General features: G+C 45.1%; 1 long non-coding RNA gene across 1 annotated transcript; it reads right to left on the minus strand.

Moving 5' to 3' along the window:
• Nucleotides 1-11,726: 11,726 nt before the first annotated feature.
• On the minus strand, nucleotides 11,727-13,338 carry LOC143527645 (uncharacterized). The gene is made up of 3 exons (XR_013134203.1): nucleotides 12,905-13,338; nucleotides 12,615-12,761; nucleotides 11,727-12,418 (listed from the first exon to the last, which is right to left on the minus strand). It is a non-coding gene; the product is annotated as an uncharacterized LOC143527645 (long non-coding RNA).
• Between the last annotated feature and the right edge of the window lie 6,827 nt (nucleotides 13,339-20,165).

Raw genomic sequence — 20,165 nt, forward strand, 5'->3', positions numbered from 1 at the left:
TGCACATACGTTAAACCACAATATCAATATTGTTATTAATACAATATCACAGGTTGAGCAAGTATAGAACAGGGGAACCGATACTCACTTCCTGAGAGAAAGTATCTTCCTGTTTTCATCTCACTGCCTGGTGCCTGCTCGCTCTCCTTTGCTCCATTCCTGATGGATGGATGAATGGATGGATGGATGGATGTGTTAGTGACAGGATCCCCAACGCTGGTGATGATGGAGAAAGAGGAAGAGGTGGATGTTAGTCCGACATGGAGGAAGATGTGTCCGGGTGTATACAAACACGCCCCCCCACACCAACACCCCCCACACTCCCGCCGCCTGTGTGTGTGCGCATGTGTGTGTGTGCATGCATGAGTGTGTATGTGTGTGCTTGCTCATTTGAATGGGCAACATTGATTACAGCTAAACCAGTGCTCTTTATGTGAGCGTAGGCGGGCATAGGGGGCGGGGATATCAAGAGGTATTGTGATGCATCATTAAGAGTACAGTATTGTGATGCAAATAAGATCTGCCTCTCCTGGCCCACAGATTCACTGCATTATTTCTATGTTTCACGAAAGTAATCATCAAAGTCACCCAAACTGAATATGTAGAGAGGTTTCATTGTTAACCAATCTAGGTTTTAGGTTTTTTTTTCAAGCTCTGAATGTTAAAATAATGTATCATTTATGTAAAAAGATGAAAGGGACTAGAACAAGCTCTGTCTGTACAATTCCTATCAAGGTAGACTGTAATTTTTGTTTGATCCTCACATATATAATATCTGTCTGTTCTGGAACCAGACCTACATCTGGGTCATTGGTTTGGATTCCCAATAACATTTTAATCATTGCTGTCTGACCAAGTGCCTTTAAAAGAATTCCATCCTACTGTATGACATGATATATTAATTGGCCACATCTAGAAAGCACTGTCCAGGCACCGTGACGTTAAACTGAGAGAATCTTCCTCACAAACCATTTTGTTCTAGTATAGAGGTATAAAATATATATTTAGACATAAAAAATATAAATTAAATATCTGTCTTAAACGATGCAGGCTCTCAGCGATGGTTGATTCTAGCTGTAACTTGTCAACTTAACTACGGTTCCCATTACAGTTGCGAACGGTTCTCGTGTGCAGTGCACGAGCACTGTTAAGCCTGCTGAGAGGACTTTCACTAGAAATACCTGAAGCGCCGGTCGACCGCTGCTGTCGTCTCTAGAGCTGGGGCAGATGTGCTTTGATTAACCACGTAGGGTTTCTAATTGCGTCAAAGCAAAAACCCTCCTTCCCTATTGTTTATGCGGACCAGTTATTTATATGTAATGCCGAGAGACACAAACAGACAAACAGAGCATCTGTGCTATTCAATGGGGAGGTGGGGAGGGGGGGGGGGGGGGGGGGGTGTAGAACAATGATTCAGGTCTAGTAATTATGAATCTGATCATGCAACCCGCATGACTAAATGGGTTCAGGAGATTCAACCTTATGCCATAAACACCAACAGGACCTGTAGGCCTACTGATTAAAGAGAGAAATAATGTAAATTGTATATATATACATATATATATATATATATATATATATATATATATATATATATATATATATATATATATATATATATATATATATATATATATTTATATATATGTATGTATGTGTGTGTGTATATATATATAATTGTGTGTGTGTGTGTGTGTGTGTGTGTGTGTGTGTGTGTGTGTGTGTGTGTGTGTGTATGTGTGTGTAACCCCCTTGTCTTGCCTATTTTACTACTACTACCACTACAATTACTATGCATTTTTTTCATTTTCCTTACAACTCTAAAGGCTCTTCAACCTCCCGTGGGCAAAGGTGAGGCCTCACTTACGAGCAGTCTCCTGAGAAACAAAACACTGGAACTAAATGACCCACATAACGGTTGAAATGACCCTTTCTCTCATCAGCAGGAGTTGGTTCACTGCAGCTGGTTGGCATGATTGGTACGGTCATAGCCAGGTGGGAGACATTCTTATGGCCCTCATTAGCTAACTGGAGAGTGCCAACAGTGTGGAGTGACTTGTTTGACCTTTCTCCTGTGGTCAGGAGGGCTGACTGTCTCTGGAGATTGATATTCTCCTGCGATGACCGGCACAGGGGGAGGGGGGGTGGGGCGGACACGCTCCCCACTTTGCTCACATATGATTTGGGTTAGTACACACAGGTCAGGCGTGTTTTGGGCCCTAGTCCAAACATGCTCTGGTCTTCCTTGTCGACCTGACCTGATGAATGTGAACGACCCTGGTTCACTGGAGGTCACGGTGCAGTCTGTGTAAAAATGACCCCAAAGTGACCTCAGCAGAAGTCAAGCTCACAGAAGGGAAATGATTTGTTAAAAAGACACATCGGGGCTTTTCACGCCAAAAAACGAATCATTCAGCACTTTAAAGAGAAAACCAAAAGGAAAACACACCACTTCAGTCTGTCAGATTTTTATTTGAAAACATTAGACTGATCTGAGATCAGCACGAGCCTCTGGTAAGTGATCAGTCACTGACTGCTACTCAGAGAGGTTAATGAGAAACTTTTTACATACTTTACATACTTCACATTCTTTTACACCCTCTAATGGAGGAAGCCCTGAGGATGATGGAAAAATTCAAGGATGTCAAAACATGCCTCTGTTTTCTGATTGAGACCAGAAACTAATAGTACAATGAGAGCTTCTTCGTTACTTCAAGTGATCCCACTGAAACATTTGTGAGTGATTTAGAATTTAATACATTTCTATTCATGAGCATTAGGAAGTGCTTTTAAAGTATGTATATATTAAATCTGACTTCATTCTAAATGCAGTAAAATGAGTAATTAAAGGCAGTTCCACGTTTGTTTTATTTCTGATTTGCATTAATCTGTCTTAACCATTATCGCTTCTGGACATCTGTGTGGACATTTATCACGGACAAAATGTTGTAATGTAATTGCGAATGCGCGTATGGAGAATGGAGTAATGATGCCCAACCACACTGATGTTTTTAAGTGCTCCACTCATGTTCTCTGCATGTAATGGATTGGTCCAAACGAATTGTTCCAAACCAGAAGTGAGTTAGATGCTGTGGACATTCGAGCTGAGCTCCGTGAGAAAGTCGAGTGCCCCTCGCCCTCTGCGGTGTGTGTGTGTGTGTGTGTGTGTGTGTGTGTGTGTGTGTGTGTGTGTGTGTGCGTCGAAGCCGAATCCGTTTGCTGCTGGACCGAGTGCTTATTGAGGGTGACAGGAAAGATCACAGATTCCCATCACAGAGGGGAGGGGACAAGACTCTGTGATAAGGGGAGTTGTAAAGTGCTTGACTGCGATCCATTGAGCAAGGCAAACACGTCTTTCCTCTGCTTTTGTGAAGGACAGATATTTTTTGAGGCATTATAGGAAGTGAAGATGTAACTGACAGCTCTCCTTCAACCACCCCCCACACTCACTGCCACACTGCTGCAGTCCAGACCCAATCTCAACCTTGTCTCTGCAGGCAAACAATATGACTGCTGTCTAAACAGTAGATGGCAAACGTCTGATAAGCTTGGCGAATTTGAACGCCCTGATAAATTAAATGATAAAGTTGGATCGCTAAAGGGACACGAGCCATGGGAAGAAGAGCGATGGAAAAAGTTCACGATCCTTTTGAACAATTCCAGTCCTTTACAACATTAAGATGCTATCTGCACCCTTTAAAACGACTTCAGCTAACAAAAAGCAGCATTCAGAAGGGCCTGGGTTGCCAGTCATGTTGAAAACCCTAACTGAATCAAAGCATAGCCTTTCCGATCGTTGTTTATAAGTATCCAATAACCCTTATTAATGCCTGTGCCATTATGCCTTCTGTATTTTTCCTTTACAGCTGGCTAGGCAGGGTGTCATGGAAGGACCTCTTCAGCCAGGAGTTCTGGAAAATCACCCTTCCTGGTCTTGGAATCAGGAATCTCATTAATCAGAATCATCATTAATCATAAGAAGGGTCATGAAGAATGTGTGATATCTGGCCGAGTTGTATGTCAGGGAAAATGTCACAAATAGTTTCTGTTCACTGGCCATATTTTCCCCATCGTTTCTTCTGTTCTTCAGAAATACTAAAAAACAAGAAACCAAACAGAAAAATCGAAAGAGGCAAATGCGTTTCTATTGGTTTTCTACATAACGAGTTTTTGTGTATATAATTGATACATGTGGATAGGGTGGATGAATCTTTCCCCAGCCAAAGAACAGCAAAGAAAAAAAATAATGTAACATCATTATCATAGAGAAATGACATCCATTTATTCAGACATTTGCTCAGTGCATGCAAACTCATGCAAATGGAAAATAATAGCAAACAACAAATTAGACTCTCATACAAACACTTCTCTTTCAGATCACATATAAAATGCGATGATGAGGAAAAACACACTGTAGTTTTCGGGCACTCTTCTCCCAGAAGCCAGTATGTCCTCACCAAACAGAGCAGATGGGGTAAAGGCAGAACCTGAAATTGCTTTCACTATAAGTCTGTTACCCCCTCAAGCTGCCTCCTGCATAATGATCATGCAATCACCTCAGTGGAGATTCATACAGCCTGTGACATTCTCGTCCCATGAACAGTGGACAAAACGTCTCACAATAGAGAATGTGTGACGATAATGTGATCTATGAGTGGTATGGTTCAGCGGAGATGAAGATGAGGAGATGAAGAAAGACAAACATTGGGTGGGTAGGGCTTGCAGGATGCACGTCTCTTTTGCGAACATTTGCGTCCGTATTTACAGACGGATTGTGATGATGACACCTGACAAAGATAAATAATAAAAAAAGAGTTTGTTTGAAAACCTCCTCGGGAACTTTGTGAGAAACTTAATTGGACTGTGACTTGATGAGATGACCAGCTTCTGGCTTAAGATGGGCTGATGAGATGACCAGTTTCTCACTTTTTCAGGGGTACATTAATTGTGGCCTCTATTACTTTTACAGTTTAAAGTTTAAGTTTAAAGTTTAATATTTAAGTTTTCGGTTTAAGGAATTCTACAGGACACGTTTGTCCCTGTCGTGACTTTGGAGTTCAAGTACTCTCAGAGTGTCTGTCATAATATTTTCTAGATTGGATCTTACATAAGCCATACGATTCCATCTTTGTGGCAGCGTTGATAGTGCTTCCAAATAACCAGTGCCAGGGCCTTTTCAGACCCATGACCCCAGCTACGCACGGCTCTGCAAAACATTCAGCATGGATGTCACATGTCCACGTGCTCCCATAACGCTGTGACTGGCGTTTGGCTGGAAGACCACAGCTGCGGTCATCGTCTAGCAATACCGAACCACACAAACACTTGTTATTGATTTTGTGCACTTTAATGCAGCCACCACCTATTTTAATTTATTGCTTCAGGTCTCAAGGGGCGTCCAGCTATCGAGCTACTAGAAAAACTCTCTAGCACAAAGAAGAAAAAAGTCTCTCAGGCCAAATCCTGGACCTGACATGCTGTCCACTCATTCCCCTGATTGAAAATAAAAAAAGGAAAAGGGAAAAAAAAAACGTTTTCCTGAATAGAGTTTCAAGCTTGGCCTGTTGGTGGTTCTGACCTGAACGGATCTCAGGTCACAGAACTGTGAACCTTCAGGACCTGCCGAGGAACGTTCAGAGCTCCGAAGGGCATGTAAGCATGTAGGGCCAAGGATAGCTTGGTCACCTCCCTGACGTGCTTGTCGCCGTTCCTCATGGGAAAGGCTAGACACCACCATGTGGGCGTGGCCTATAGTCTCGACCGGGAGTGGGGGGGGTCGGGTGAAGGTTGTGGTGGAGGGGTGGGGGGGGACACAAGATTGGCCATGTCAAAACTGTAACGTGATGTCAGGTCCGCCTTTACTAATGATATTGACACAAGCTGTCAATATCAGAGGCAAAGCCTGAATAATGTCACTTCACCCTTGTCACGACTCGTCCGAGAACGTCACAGTATGCGTCACTTTTGATTTGTGCGGATGTCCAAGAGGACGGTGGCACGGAATATGACAACATTATTATCCTCCTTGCTTCAAGATTGGTTTTGCACGTGTGCACTAAGGACTGACTGATGATTGATCACTGAACCTTGCACACCGCTCCGACCTTAACTACGTCATGGCCACCGATGATGCTGTCGAGGCACGTGTGCAAGTCACTGAGCACATTCCCCATCTTTCAAAAACAACAATTTTTGTGTTTCTGCAAACGTGTGCTGCTCCCGCTCACCTTCGCCCGCACGTGGTATGACGATGACGTGGCATTCGTCTGAGCAGCTGCTGCGTAACCCCGTCCGCGTTCCCGGGCTAAGCAGAAGAGAATGCACTTAAGACCCCCATTAGAAATGCATGCTAGGTAACACAGCCCAACGCTAATGCTCCTAACGACGTGAATCTTGCAGCCCCGTTCCACACCAAAGAAACGCCAACCACCCAATAAACATCTCAGTGCCATTTGCGTGTGTGTGTGTGTGTGTGTGTGTGTGTGTGTGTGTGTGTGTGTGTGTGTGTGTGTGTGTGTGTGTGTGTGTGTGGGAGGGGGAGCCCATGCCAGCACTGGATATGCTGTTAGTGTTTTCCTAGTTCTAACACACCCTCCTTAACCTCAGTAAAGATTTGTTAACCCTCTGGGATTGAGAATTATTCTATGGTGTTTTAATTAACAGTTAATATACTGTATCCAGTATTACACATTATGTTTGTATTAAAACAATCTGTTTCACAGCACCAGTGACTCATTAGATACGTTGAATCGGGTGTGCTGGGAAGTTGAGAGTCCTCTGTAATGTGTAGGGCAGGTCCAGGACCAGAAAGACTGCTGTAATGTGTAGGGCAGGTCCAGGATCAGGAAGACTGCTGTAATGTGTAGGGCAGGTCCAGGACCAGGAAGACTGCTGTAATGTGTAGGGCAGGTCCAGGATCAGGAAGACTGCTGTAATGTGTAGGGCAGGTCCAGGATCAGGAAGACTGCAGTAATGTGTAGGGCAGGTCCAGGACCAGGAAGACTGCTGTAATGTGTAGGGCAGGTCTAGGATCAGGAAGACTGCTGTAATGTGTAGGGCAGGTCCAGGACCAGGAAGACTGCTGTAATGTGTAGGGCAGGTCCAGGACCAGGAAGACTGCTGTAATGTGTAGGGCAGGTCCAGGATCAGGAAGACTGCTGTAATGTGTAGGGCAGGTCTAGGATCAGGAAGACTGCTGTAGTGTGTAGGGAAGGTCTAGGATCAGGAAGACTGCTGTAATGTGTAGGGCAGGTCCAGGACCAGGAAGACTGCTGTAATGTGTAGGGCAGGTCTAGGATCAGGAAGACTGCTGTAATGTGTAGGGCAGGTCCAGGACCAGGAAGACTGCTGTAATGTGTAGGGCAGGTCCAGGACCAGGAAGACTGCTGTAATGTGTAGGGCAGGTCCAGGATCAGGAAGACTGCTGTAATGTGTAGGGCAGGTCTAGGATCAGGAAGACTGCTGTAATGTGTAGGGCAGGTCTAGGATCAGGAAGACTGCTGTAATGTGTAGGGCAGGTCCAGGACCAGGAAGACTGCTGTAATGTGTAGGGCAGGTCTAGGATCAGGAAGACTGCTGTAATGTGTAGGGCAGGTCTAGGATCAGGAAGACTGCTGTAATGAGTAGGGCAGGTCTAGGATCAGGAAGACTGCTGTAATGTGTAGGGCAGGTCTAGGATCAGGAAGACTGCTGTAATGTGTAGGGCAGGTCCAGGACCAGGAAGACTGCTGTAATGTGTAGGGCAGGTCTAGGATCAGGAAGACTGCTGTAATGTGTAGGGCAGGTCTAGGATCAGGAAGACTGCTGTAATGTGTAGGGCAGGTCCAGGACCAGGAAGACTGCTGTAATGTGTAGGGCAGGTCTAGGATCAGGAAGACTGCTGTAATGTGTAGGGCAGGTCTAGGATCAGGAAGACTGCTGTAATGTGTAGGGCAGGTCTAGGACCAGGAAGACTGCTGTAATGTGTAGGGCAGGTCTAGGATCAGGAAGACTGCTGTAATGTGTAGGGCAGGTCTAGGATCAGGAAGACTGCTGTAATGTGTAGGGCAGGTCTAGGATCAGGAAGCACACATGCATTATTTCTCATCCATGGCTTCTGCCTGTGGTGTGGAGGTTAGTTTATTGACAGCAGTGAGGCCAGCAGGGCGTTTGTCCTGCAGGCCAGTTCTTCTTCAAATACAGGTCTTGGTGTTATCCACCTCACCCCTATCTCTGTCTGGCCCTGCAGGGGGCACAAGAGAGCCCGACAGGGCTGTAACGCCTGCAATGTGGCTGAAGTAAACAACGACGCAGTCGTACACAGTTCTCGCCTGGCTATGAGCTATGCTATATCTATAAAGACACACACACACACACACACGGGTGAGAGGGTATGTGCAACCCTCAGAAGGAGGGGGGAGAATAGATGCAGTTTTCAGACACACCACAGTCTCACTGACCCACCAAGGAAACATAGTCTGCACAGGGGCATGACAACGTAATGATTTAGTGAGTGAAAAATGAGAGACGGAGAGAGAGAAAGAGCAAGAGAGGGAGAGAGAGAGAAAGAGAGAGAGAGAGAGAGAAAGAGAGACAAAGACAGAGACAGAGAGTAAGAGAGGACTGTCTGGAAAAAGACCCAGAGTGAAGAATCTCTTCAGCGTACTTTAAGGAGAGCGTGTGTCAGAGGCAGGATGTTGGCCGGGGGAGGGGGGTGGGTGTCGGGACAAGTTACCGTGGCAACATCTATGTGAGGAGGGCCTCAGCCTTCTTCTCCTCTTGCAGCTGAGCTGTTCGCTCCCTTTCACCACCTCTTCCAGATCACACACACACACACACACACACACACACACACACACACACACACACACACACACACACACTCACTCACGCACACACACACACACACACTCACTCACGCACACACACACACACACACACACACACACACACACACACACACACACACACAAAGTTAGGCCTGAGCAAACCTCTACAGAAACTCTACAGAAACCTTGGGGCTGTTTTGACAGCAGTGATTTCATTGCAGGTACAATTGCCGAGTACGTACTGCAGTGTCACAGTAACGGCCACCATCCGTGCATACCACAACATCTTGCTTGGGCAAGGACGAAAACATACTGAGACAGTGTATCTGCAGACATCACAGCAAACCATGCCCTACGTCCCAGCGAGTACACATGACCCACTCACACCCAGCTAGGGATTAAGTGTGTCCTTCAGACTCTATCAGACTCAGCCAAGCAGCAGGACATGAAGAAGAATGATTTTATTCAGTGGGTATAAATGGCAGAAGCATTAATCTAAGAACTTGTATCTCTTAGAGCTGAAATGCACAGAAAATATATTAGCTGAAGTTAAACAGCATGATTGGTAGAAGCACTTCAAATATGAAAGATATACCAGTCGTCTTTTGCCGGGTAAAGAAAAACAAGCTTACAGATTAATAAAATAATCCGTCATTAGCTTTGTGTGCACTGTTTATGTTTTCCTTCCCTTCTCTCTCTCTCTCTCTCTCTCTCTCTCTCTCTCTCTCTCTCTCTCTCTCTCTCTCTCTCTCTCTCTCTCTCTCTCTGCGAGGAGGATAAATGGGTGCTGTGATACTGCGTGACAGAGTTGCTCTCCTGGGATGACGTGTCTGCCTAGCCACATGTCATTGGTCCCACGAGGAGGCCCATCAAGCTTTGTGTTTGTGTACCTGATTAAACGGCGTCATGGCTAAGTGTTATTAACGATCTCCAGTGTCTGTTCCTGCACCTTTTTATCCGTTCTGAGAGACGTTCCATACACACATGACACACGCCTTTCTGTCAGGAGGAGTGAACACTCTACACCTGCCGTGTGTAGCCGATCCGCGAGGGAAGAGAGTGAGAGAGTGCGACGGGGAGATGGAGAGATGGAGAGGGGAAAGAGAGAGGCAGAAAGAAAGAGAAAATGAGTGAAAGATGGAAAGAATTATTCATCTTTCTCGTCGTTCGTATCATCAAATGACAGAAATGGAGGAAAAGAGAGAAACAGAATAAGTGGGTGTAAGAGACTGAGATTTTGTTGCCGATAATTCAGTACAAAGTCCTTCATCTTCCTAAGTGACTGCAATCAGACGTACATGGCTACCACATACAGAGAGCTAAAGTGTGAAGATGGAGTGCAGATATCTTGCGCATCACTGCTATTTTAAGCCAACGTACACACAAAAAAAAGAAAAACCCCTACCTGCCAGTAATCAAGCTTACATGAACCCTGCCTCCTCCAGGGGGGGTTACAGAAGGGCTCTTCTCCAGCAGGAGGCGTCATCAGGGCGCATGGAACAGTAGCAGGGAGGCTCACTCCAGACGGGTCACGTGACTCCAGAAGGGCGGCGGGTCATGTCCGGGGTGTCCTCCTCAGCCCTGGCCCGCGTCCCCCAGCAACTCATAACAAACCTGCCCGTCTGCCAGGAAGCCTCAGCTCTTCTCACTGCATTTTAGACTTTCCCGCAGTCTCCAGACGTTCCGGAAAGATCCACGGACTATCAAAACATACTGGAGGAATAAATATTTACCAAGACCCGACGCCCTGGTGTCAGTGAGGTGAGCATTTACCTTCACCTCAACAAGCTGGAGACTACCAAACAAAAGCCAAGATGCCAGCTTCATTAACTGCCTACACGAGGAACTCTTTTTGGAAATTCTGGGAAAGAATGTTACGTTAGATGACGGTAATGCTGACAATGTTTATTTTTAATATTCTGGAAACATACTACACAGGGCAAAGGGGGGAATAGAAAGGAACCAGTTCAAAAGGAAGAATATCCTCCTGAAAGCGTCTATGAACAAAAGCACTTACACAATAAATGAGTAATAAAAAGAATTGGTTCCCCAGTACATTAAAATAGAATATGGGAATAAAAATCAGACTTGACTACAATTAAAATGGACACTGTAGTCATTTAAAAATTGCTGTATAATTAAGGAGTGGGTTTAATTGCGGGAAGTGTTGAAATAAAAGTGGCGCGTGTCAGTAGTGGCCGCTGGGACGTTTTCTTGACGGAGCTTTGGAGGGAGGTGAAGTCTGGCCTCTCAGATTCGCCCTCTGTGTCGCTACATCAGCTGTGCAGGAGGGACTCCACCCGCCCACCAGGTCCTCACACTCATGGGGTTTTAGAGGACTGCTGGCCCCCACCCTCACCCCACCTGGGTGGGGAGGGAGGGGTGGGTGGGGGACATAGAGGAAGCAAAGACAAAGGAGGGAGAAAGAGAGACAGATAGTGAAAAGGAGAAGAAAAGAGACAAGGGGATGGTAGGAGAGAAGAGGGCAAGGGTGAGACGGTGAGACAGACAGACAGACAGACAGTCAAGTGATAAGAGAAAGTGATATTTGAACAAAGAATGACAGAATGACAGCTGCCACTAGAGAGAGGTTCTCCGGTATGTCCCCTGTCGAGACGTCTCCTCACCGACCCGCGGACGAGCCATACGGACGCAGCTGCAGCCGGCGAGGCTGTGAGGACCTGGCAGGGAGGTGGAAGGGTGCCCTGTGGTAGATCAACGCCCAAACTGTAGGCACCGCCTTCCTGTGTGCCATTGGTGGGCACGGGGGAGTCTATGGAGCTCAGGGGCTCTCCACAGGTGGGCTGAGAGGATGGAAGATGAGATACACACACACACACACACACACACACACACACACACACACACACTCACACACACACACACACACACACACACACACACACACACACACACACACACACACGTATACAATCACAGACATACCCACTCATACTCCACAAGAACTTCTCAAATGTTCTTCTCACGCATTTACCCTCATGGAAATAACCACTTATGAAAGCACAGAGCAGAAAACACAGAAAAGCTTTGTCAAGAAAAATGGGTTGATGGACTTCTAAAACAAAAATGGCAAAGACCCTAAAGACCCTAAAAACCCTCTATAACATAAAAACACTCACAGCTTAAAGATGTCATAAACACCCCACCCCCCTGTCCCCATATATTCCTTCAGCGTTCAGGTCCAGCAGTGAGGGCTGAAGGTGATATAGCATCTCCGCACCCTGGGGCCAATGTCAGCGACCTTGAGGATGAAATGGCTGTCCGTCATGTAGCTGACGGAGGACAGGAGGCCACGAGAGCGTGGTGGACAGAGCAGGCCGTCCACGTCCCCGACAACAGCACACTCACACACGTCTCCCGCTACCGCGTGAGGAAAGCAGCACGTGAGCATGTTACAGAGATACAAACGCTTCCTACTAGGGAGGACAGAAGCTTTCTCCGTGCCAAAACATTCCTGTTGCCCAGGCAGGAGTTCCAGATAGTCGTGACTTCCGCTCGTAGCTGTTTGAGGTCGAGTGGTGAATGGGGGGGTCTTGTTATTAATTGGCCGGGGAGATTAGAAAGGCATTTGGTTACACCACCTTTTCCAGCTATTTCCACAGGGAAATAAAGACACACACACACACACACACACACACACACACACACACACACACACACACACACATAATGAGTCATCAGTGATATGCCTTTACAATATTCAGCATGAGGTAGCAGCCCCAGTTCAGCTTGATGGATTCATTCTTTAAAATGTCCTGGCAGTATAAAGAGACACATTTTACTTACATATTTCATACAGGCCACAGATAGTATATTATAATATGATATAAATCCTCAGGCTTCCTTTGTGGCAGCATTCAGTCTGAATGACTAACTGCATGGAGTCTAGGCAACAATGAACTTACAGATGTTCTGGTAGGTCAAATCTCTGCACTGGAGTACACACACACACACACACACACACACACACACACACAGAGAGAGAGAGAGAAAACCTAAAACATTTGTCATGGTCTTGCTGCAGGTACAGTCATCTGTTATAAGTTAATTACATTTGGAAAAGTGATTTCGCTCACCTGTTTGAGTTCGGTGAGGAGGTCTCTGCCTGGACAGACATTTTTCATATTCCAGAAGTGAATATGGCAAACTAGACTCCTTGACCAAGCAGAACACGAGAGCAGGATGAATTAGTGGTCCAGTACAGTCATACGACACCGAGCTACAAGCAGGGTAGGACTTATCCTGCGTGTCCCACACGCTGTGATCCTGCACACACACGGCGTGTGTGACCAGTGCACATTTGTATGAGGTTGGAACTATGCCCAAGGTCTGCCCATCTTTTTGCGAGGTAAAGCCAACGTCCCGCAGACTGCTGCTCTAAGCTGCAGCGGGGTGGCTAGACGGCCAGTCCCGCATACCGCAGACGACGAACTGCGGGAAGAGGGCGATGCCGCCAGCCCTGGTGAGGGCGAGAGGCGGCGTGAATGGAAAATCTAACTGCTGTAACCCAGAGCTACTGAATCCAGCAGGCAATTGAGCCTTCAGCCCAGCTCACACTGCTTACATAGCCACACAGGCATGGAGCAATCACGTCGAAAGGCCTGTTATTACCACCAGATGCGAAAACCGTGAGCAGTGATATAAACGGAACGCCACGCAATGGGACTTGGCATTAGGTTTGTGGCGTGGAATACATTTATCACGGTAGGCATCCCCCACGGGGCAGACAGACCGGGGAGGAGAACAGAATGTTGTAGCATAACTGGCACGTGTTATATGCCAGGATCAGAAATTTCCTTCAAGTGCAGATCTGAGATCAGTCTCCCATTCTGACATCGGGTCAGCATGAAAGGGCATTTGTTACCAGCGCTGTATGTGAACGTTGCACCTTGCCCGCCACACGGCCAATAAGTGAGGCTCCATCGTGATGATGTGACGGATGACGTCACACAGCATCACTGAGGCCTGCTTCTGATAACAATGACTCAGTTACGGCAATGGAGGTCGTTACTGCAAACCATTTCCAAAACAAACTCTTATATTAACTGTTTTTTTTTTTTTTTTTTCTGGGCCTGGATATCTCAGTATCAACTGGCCTGATCCAGTAAATCAAGTCTTTCATGGGCCTCTGAATAACACGTCCAGTGGTGGATGGTGTTCTGTCCTGGGTGTTGTCCTCTCTCCCCTTCCTGCACCCATTTCAGTCCCCCAGGGGTTTCTGGTGGAGAGTACACTGGGTTCAATATGCTTCCACTTCTCGCCGGTGTGTGATTGGTTATAAAAACTAGTACCTGTGTTATTTGTCAAACAACCTTAGGTTCTTGGAAGGTGCTATATAAATCTATATTTCATTAATTTATTCATTCACATTTACTACTTGAGACTTATTATCTAACTAACAAAGAAGCATTTTTTTTTGTTACTGATATCTTCACAAATACAGTAGCCGTATACACAAATCCATATTAGCTGTACAGAATATCAAGGCTACAAAAAGGCACCCAGCAATGGAAAATCTAATTTCTGAAACAAATATTACATTCATAATCTGCAAGGAATAAGGTATGGTTGGGCATCCACGATCCACAATGGCAAGAGATGAACTCTGTTCAAGAAAGTCATGTCATTAAAACCTGGCTAGCCTGGGGTATCTCACGGTGAGACCGAGGAACTATATGTCTGTTAAATAAAACCAGTTGCATAAGTCATCTCACAGTTTTATTAGCAATACCTGTTATATGATGAGGGAATCAGTAAAGAGCTAAAAAAAACATCTATATTTGAGTAAAGTGGACGTAAAGGTCTGGCAGGCAGCGGTAAATTATTCAAGGTGAGGTTATATTTTCTTTCATTTCTCTTCGTCTTCTCCTTTTTTTAATCAAAGGGAGTGCAGGGGTCAAGACCCTGGATGAAAGGTTTATTTAGTGAAGTGCAAGCGGGCAAAAACTTTCTTTCCCTCTTCTGTCTCTCTATCACCACGCACCATACACACGCAGAGAACACACAGAGAACAGCGAGCGCTCACCGCGCAGGTCAAAGGAACAAACCTGGATCTTTAGCGCCCCCTGCTGGTCATAACCTCACTCTTACGCACCGTGTGACACAAGCAATCAAACAGGACACCAGCTAATATCGGTTCAGCCCGATCATCATATACAATAAGAGATTAGAGGCACACAGTGATCTTTTATAGTAAAAAACTGGTTAATAAGTTGTAGCAAATGAAGATTTTACCACACTACTCAATAATAACTGATAATATGTGTAATAGCCAGGGGGATTTAAGGAATAAAGGATCGATATCGTTATTTAATGAGAATATCTTTTTGTCATTACATGTTTTATGCTAAACTGTTCATTCATTAATTATTTGACACTTGATTCATAATGTTTTAATGTAAAATTATAACAGAGCATATTAACCTTTAAAATAATGTAATTAAATTAAATTCATTAAAATTATACAGTAATATTCCACATGAATGAGCCTTGATTTGATTGCACTTGATAAATTTAGTTGTGGAAACTGGAAACTCAGTGTTTCACTTTGACCTTTGACCTTAACACATGATACCTCTGCATGACTTTTGTTTGTCCTGTAGCCTCGTCTATTATATCATTAATCATCATGCTCGGTGGGTTTGCTGTCTATGAGGAAACACACATCTCAGGCCATATGAACAGCCCTGTTCCTAGGAAGGGGAACTTTAAATCCACACATGGGGGAGTCTTCAGGAGGGGAGGGTCTTCCTCCAGACCAGCAGTTTCGCTCACTGCTTCATAGAACATGTGACTCCCAACGTAGTAACCAATGGTTGGCTGACTCACGGTCTCCATTAGCATCCATCGGTCCATACATGGAGAAACATCCCATAATAATATCCCTCTCCAGAACCATTTGGCATAATCAAATATCTAATGTCCTAATGCGAGCTATGCATGTGGAGAGATGCAGGTCTGATATATCCCAGAGACATACGTCAGCTGATTACCAGTGTAAAACAAAACCAAGTCTTTAAGTTTAAAACAAAGTGATGTCCATAAATGTTGAAAATGTTAAAATGTTTAAATCATTTTCAAAATAAGTTAGCAATGGTACCCTAACATAAAATGTCCATTTCCACATCCAGCGAGTGACATCCAAACCATCAAATGGGTGTGATCCACCAAGCATTGTCTGCCAAGGTCTCGTTTAAAGGTCTGGGCATAGATCCAGACGCTCTTATGCACCATCATGGCCAGAACAGATACCTGTACCTGTGCGATTAGGATGATGTGTCTCCTGGTTATATGGTTATATGCACTGCACTGCAATAAAAATTCAACTAGATGTTCAATCTGATCACAATATATTACAGAATAACAGTGTGATAACTAGGCAGAATATATGGGACTACGGTCCCACTGATACAGGGTTATAGTGTGTAAGATAACCTCTCATGTAGTCTATGTACATAGCCAAAGTTCTGTCTTGACCTCTTGGTGACATCATCAGTGAGGGCCCTGTAACGCTCCTCATCAGGCTTCAATGAGCAGGATCCGTAGTCATAGGCTGAGATCACTATAACTGCACAAGATGTGCGGAGAGGAGAAGAGTGATTACTGAGTTGCTCGGCAACACTGGACCTAAATCCAGGCTTGGACGTGAACTCTGCTCTTATGGTAATGAGGAAAAAGCTCTGAAATCACTTGAGCTCATTTCAAAAGATTTACTGTAAGTCTGTGCACAGTTTCTACATGTGCACACTCACTCCTGTACGGGCTGTTCAAATGACTTGCTGTGTTGATTGAGCTCGGATTGACTTAGAGGACCCTTGCGAAACGGGGAACGCTGCAGACATTGGTGCAGGGCGCAGGACGGGTCCTGACTGCGAGACACTCTGGTGATGTCGGATAGGGTCCACAACGGAAGTAGTGTGTAACTACTGGACGCTGCTTCATGCATCTCCAGATACATAGCCACAGTGATGTCCTTATGCACTGCTTGGTACCTTTGGGAATTTGAGAAATTACCTTAGAGATCCGGTGAAGCAACTGTAGAAGAGATAATAGTTTTAAAAGCTTCTGAAATTAGAATAACTGAAATTCGAGGACTTAGTAAAGGCAAGACGTCGAGGTCTAATTTTAGATGGAAGCAAAAGAGATGATCGGTGACTCTTCAGCTGTTCAGTGACTCTTCAGCTGTTCAGTGACTCTTCAGCTGATCAGTGACTCTTCAGCTGTTCAGTGACTCTTCAGCTGTTCAGTGACTCTTCAGCTGATCAGTGACTCTTCAGCTGTTCAGTGACTCTTCAGCTGATCAGTGACTATTCAGCTGATCAGTGACTCTTCAGCTGTTCAGTGACTCTTCAGCTGATCAGTGACTCTTCAGCTGTTCAGTGACTCTTCAGCTGATCAGTGACTATTCAGCTGTTCAGTGACTCTTCAGCTGTTCAGTGAATGTTCAGCTGTTCAGTGACTCTTCAGCTGATCAGTGACTCTTCAGCTGTTCAGTGACTGTTCAGCTGTTCAGTCACTGTTTTCAGCTTGTTATTAACTGACATCACAACACTCAGACATAGTGGGATAACAGGTCACCATTAAGACCAGGATAGAACTCGGGGCAACTCTTGCGCTAAATTTAACATGTTTCTAATTAAGCGCAAGGGAGCTTGGATGTACTGCATGATTAGACACAACGCAGGTGTAAAACTACTACTCAAAGCTACCCCACCGTGTGGGAATTCTCGGGGAATGGCACTCGGACCTATGCTGGATAACTATAATCGCCACCGAGGTCTTACCGCTTTAGTCTGAAAAACAGCTGATCTTCACATATGGGGCTGATCATGGCTCTGATCCAGCAGGCTGCTAGTTTAGTCATCAGAGCGCAGACCTTAAATGAAAAAAACGATGAGAACCAAAAGACCCTGGTCTACTCAGCCACGGAATGAATGCTCACCATTCCTCCAACGACGACAGTCTCTTTAGATCAACTTGATGATGCTTGGCTACATACCAAACACATTTTTCAATTCCAACACAGTGTGCTTTGAAATGATGTATTCCTTAAAGCCATGTAATAATGACTCATGTTAAACTACTATTGTATATCGCCACTCCTTTACAGAGGTTGTGAATAGTAATGTTTGGATCAGTTTCATGAAATACTCAGTAAAATCGTTTAAAAAAAAAGGAATTAGGTCTAATGTACCTGCTGTTTTCTGAGTATCTTCAAATGTATTTTTTTGGAGGGGGGTGTATGATTTTAAGCCTAGTTACCATTTCAGCCTGTTGTGTGGGGAAGGTTAAGAGAGGTTAGTGGGGTCACCTACGGCAGGGTCCTCTACTCTGTACGTGTGCTCATTGTGGAGGGTCATGCCCTTCTCCTGGGCCAATCACATCGTCATGTTCCTCGCCCACATGATGATAGTCGATCTGGTGACCTGAAGAAACAGTTGCTCACATATCTGTGCTCTCAGACAGCACATGAGTTTAAAGTCTCTAAAGAGAACCAGACTTTATGTCTGTACAATGTTACAGGAGAACATGAGCAACAGTAATAAATCTTCTGTGCTATGCAAGATGTGGTCTATGTATTAATTGTTAAATGTATAAAACAGGGCAGGGCAGTCATGGCCTGGTGGTTAGGGAACTGGTCTTGTGACCGGAGGGTCGTGGGTTTGATCCCGAGACCTGAGGCCATGACTGAGGTGCCCCTGAGCAAGGCCCTTAACCCTCAATTGCTCACTTGTATAAAAATGTAAGTCGCTCTGGATAAGGGCGTCTGCCAAATGCCGTAAATGTATAAAATGTATGTGATAATGTATAATAAATACATTTAAAAAGTGTCACATAGTCTCTATGGTAGCAGGTCTTGTAGAAACAATTACCATTCTGTCCTACTCCGTCTCATTCATTCCCACTCTGACGGCTCTCTAAAGTGCTGTGTTTTTATTTATTTTTTTTTGTAATCAAAACCAGCTCATAGGCTGAAATTGCTTAAGATCTGTAATATTCCCCTCGGCCTCAGTGTTTCTGAGGTAAAATGCAGGGCTTCATTTAAGTATTTCCGTTTGCATTACAAATCTGCCCAAATGATTCCATGACTGGAAAAGAGCAGCGTGTATAATGTGCACCAGGCCACTGTAGTTGCCATCACTCAAACGAGCTGAAACGAGCTTAACTGAGCTGAAATGAGCTCATCCAAAGGCCTTTGCTGAATGTTACGTGACCTATGACCCCATAAGGAGCTGCCAGCTGTTTGAGGGTTGCCGTTGACGGCGCCTGGTTGGCCTATGACAGTGAATGCTGTGGCTGTGTTGGGAGTTGCCAGGAGTACGGTGAACCTGGCTCCCATATACCACAGCACTGCCCCCCCGCAGCAGGAGGAGGAGGAGGAGGGGCAGGGGGCGGAGCAGGGGGGCGGGGCTGTACAGTGCCTGAGAGACATGAGGAAAAAGTGGGGTGTGCAATTCACTATACATGCCATATAAAGCAAATATTAATATTAATATTAGATCTCAGCTTATTAACAATACATATTGAGACATAATTTACATGCCCATCTGAGTCTCACTTTTATAGCACATGTACCAACTGCTGCACTACACTGCTGTCTGCTGCTATGGTTCTCTGTGGTGTCACTTATCTCTTTATATCAGATTCATGTTGAGACTACCACACAGAATCCCACTGCACTACGTACGATAACAATAATGTGTTCACTCATTCATGATGGCTGAGGTAGCACATCGGGGTGTTGGCAGCACAGAGAATATTTACAAACAACAAAACAAACTACAAGACAACCACGCGCTATTGTACCTGTCCGCTCCGGTAAGTCAGTGAGGATATGACCATCTTCTAATTCTGTACATGTCAGTGTAGTACAGTTAGAGTTGTGTGTTGACTTCAGGTCTAACATTGTCAGCAGAAATGGGTACGATGTAGCTGGTTAATGTTCTCTGTTTTAAACAGTTCCACAGGGCTTGTGTCCTGTCAGCAGCTAAACATCTCACTGCAACCAGTGAATACTCTCTCTGGGCTCAATACGTTTCTTCAGCCAGAAAGATTATTTCTTATATGCATGTTCAATGTACAGAAGACCTACATCTACAAACACACACACACACACACACACACACACACACACACACACACACACACACACACACACACACACACACACACACACACACACACACACACACACACACACACACACACACTCTAGTTCATCAAAACTCAATACAAGGCAGTTCACTAAAGTTCACTAAATTTACACAGGGTGCTACCACATCCAGGCTCATTACTGGTCTACCCCCTGTCCACCGAGGGCTTCACACAATCTTTCTC

The sequence above is a fragment of the Brachyhypopomus gauderio genome, chromosome 1 (assembly GCF_052324685.1).
Source record: "Brachyhypopomus gauderio isolate BG-103 chromosome 1, BGAUD_0.2, whole genome shotgun sequence".
NCBI classification, from domain to species: domain Eukaryota; kingdom Metazoa; phylum Chordata; class Actinopteri; order Gymnotiformes; family Hypopomidae; genus Brachyhypopomus; species Brachyhypopomus gauderio.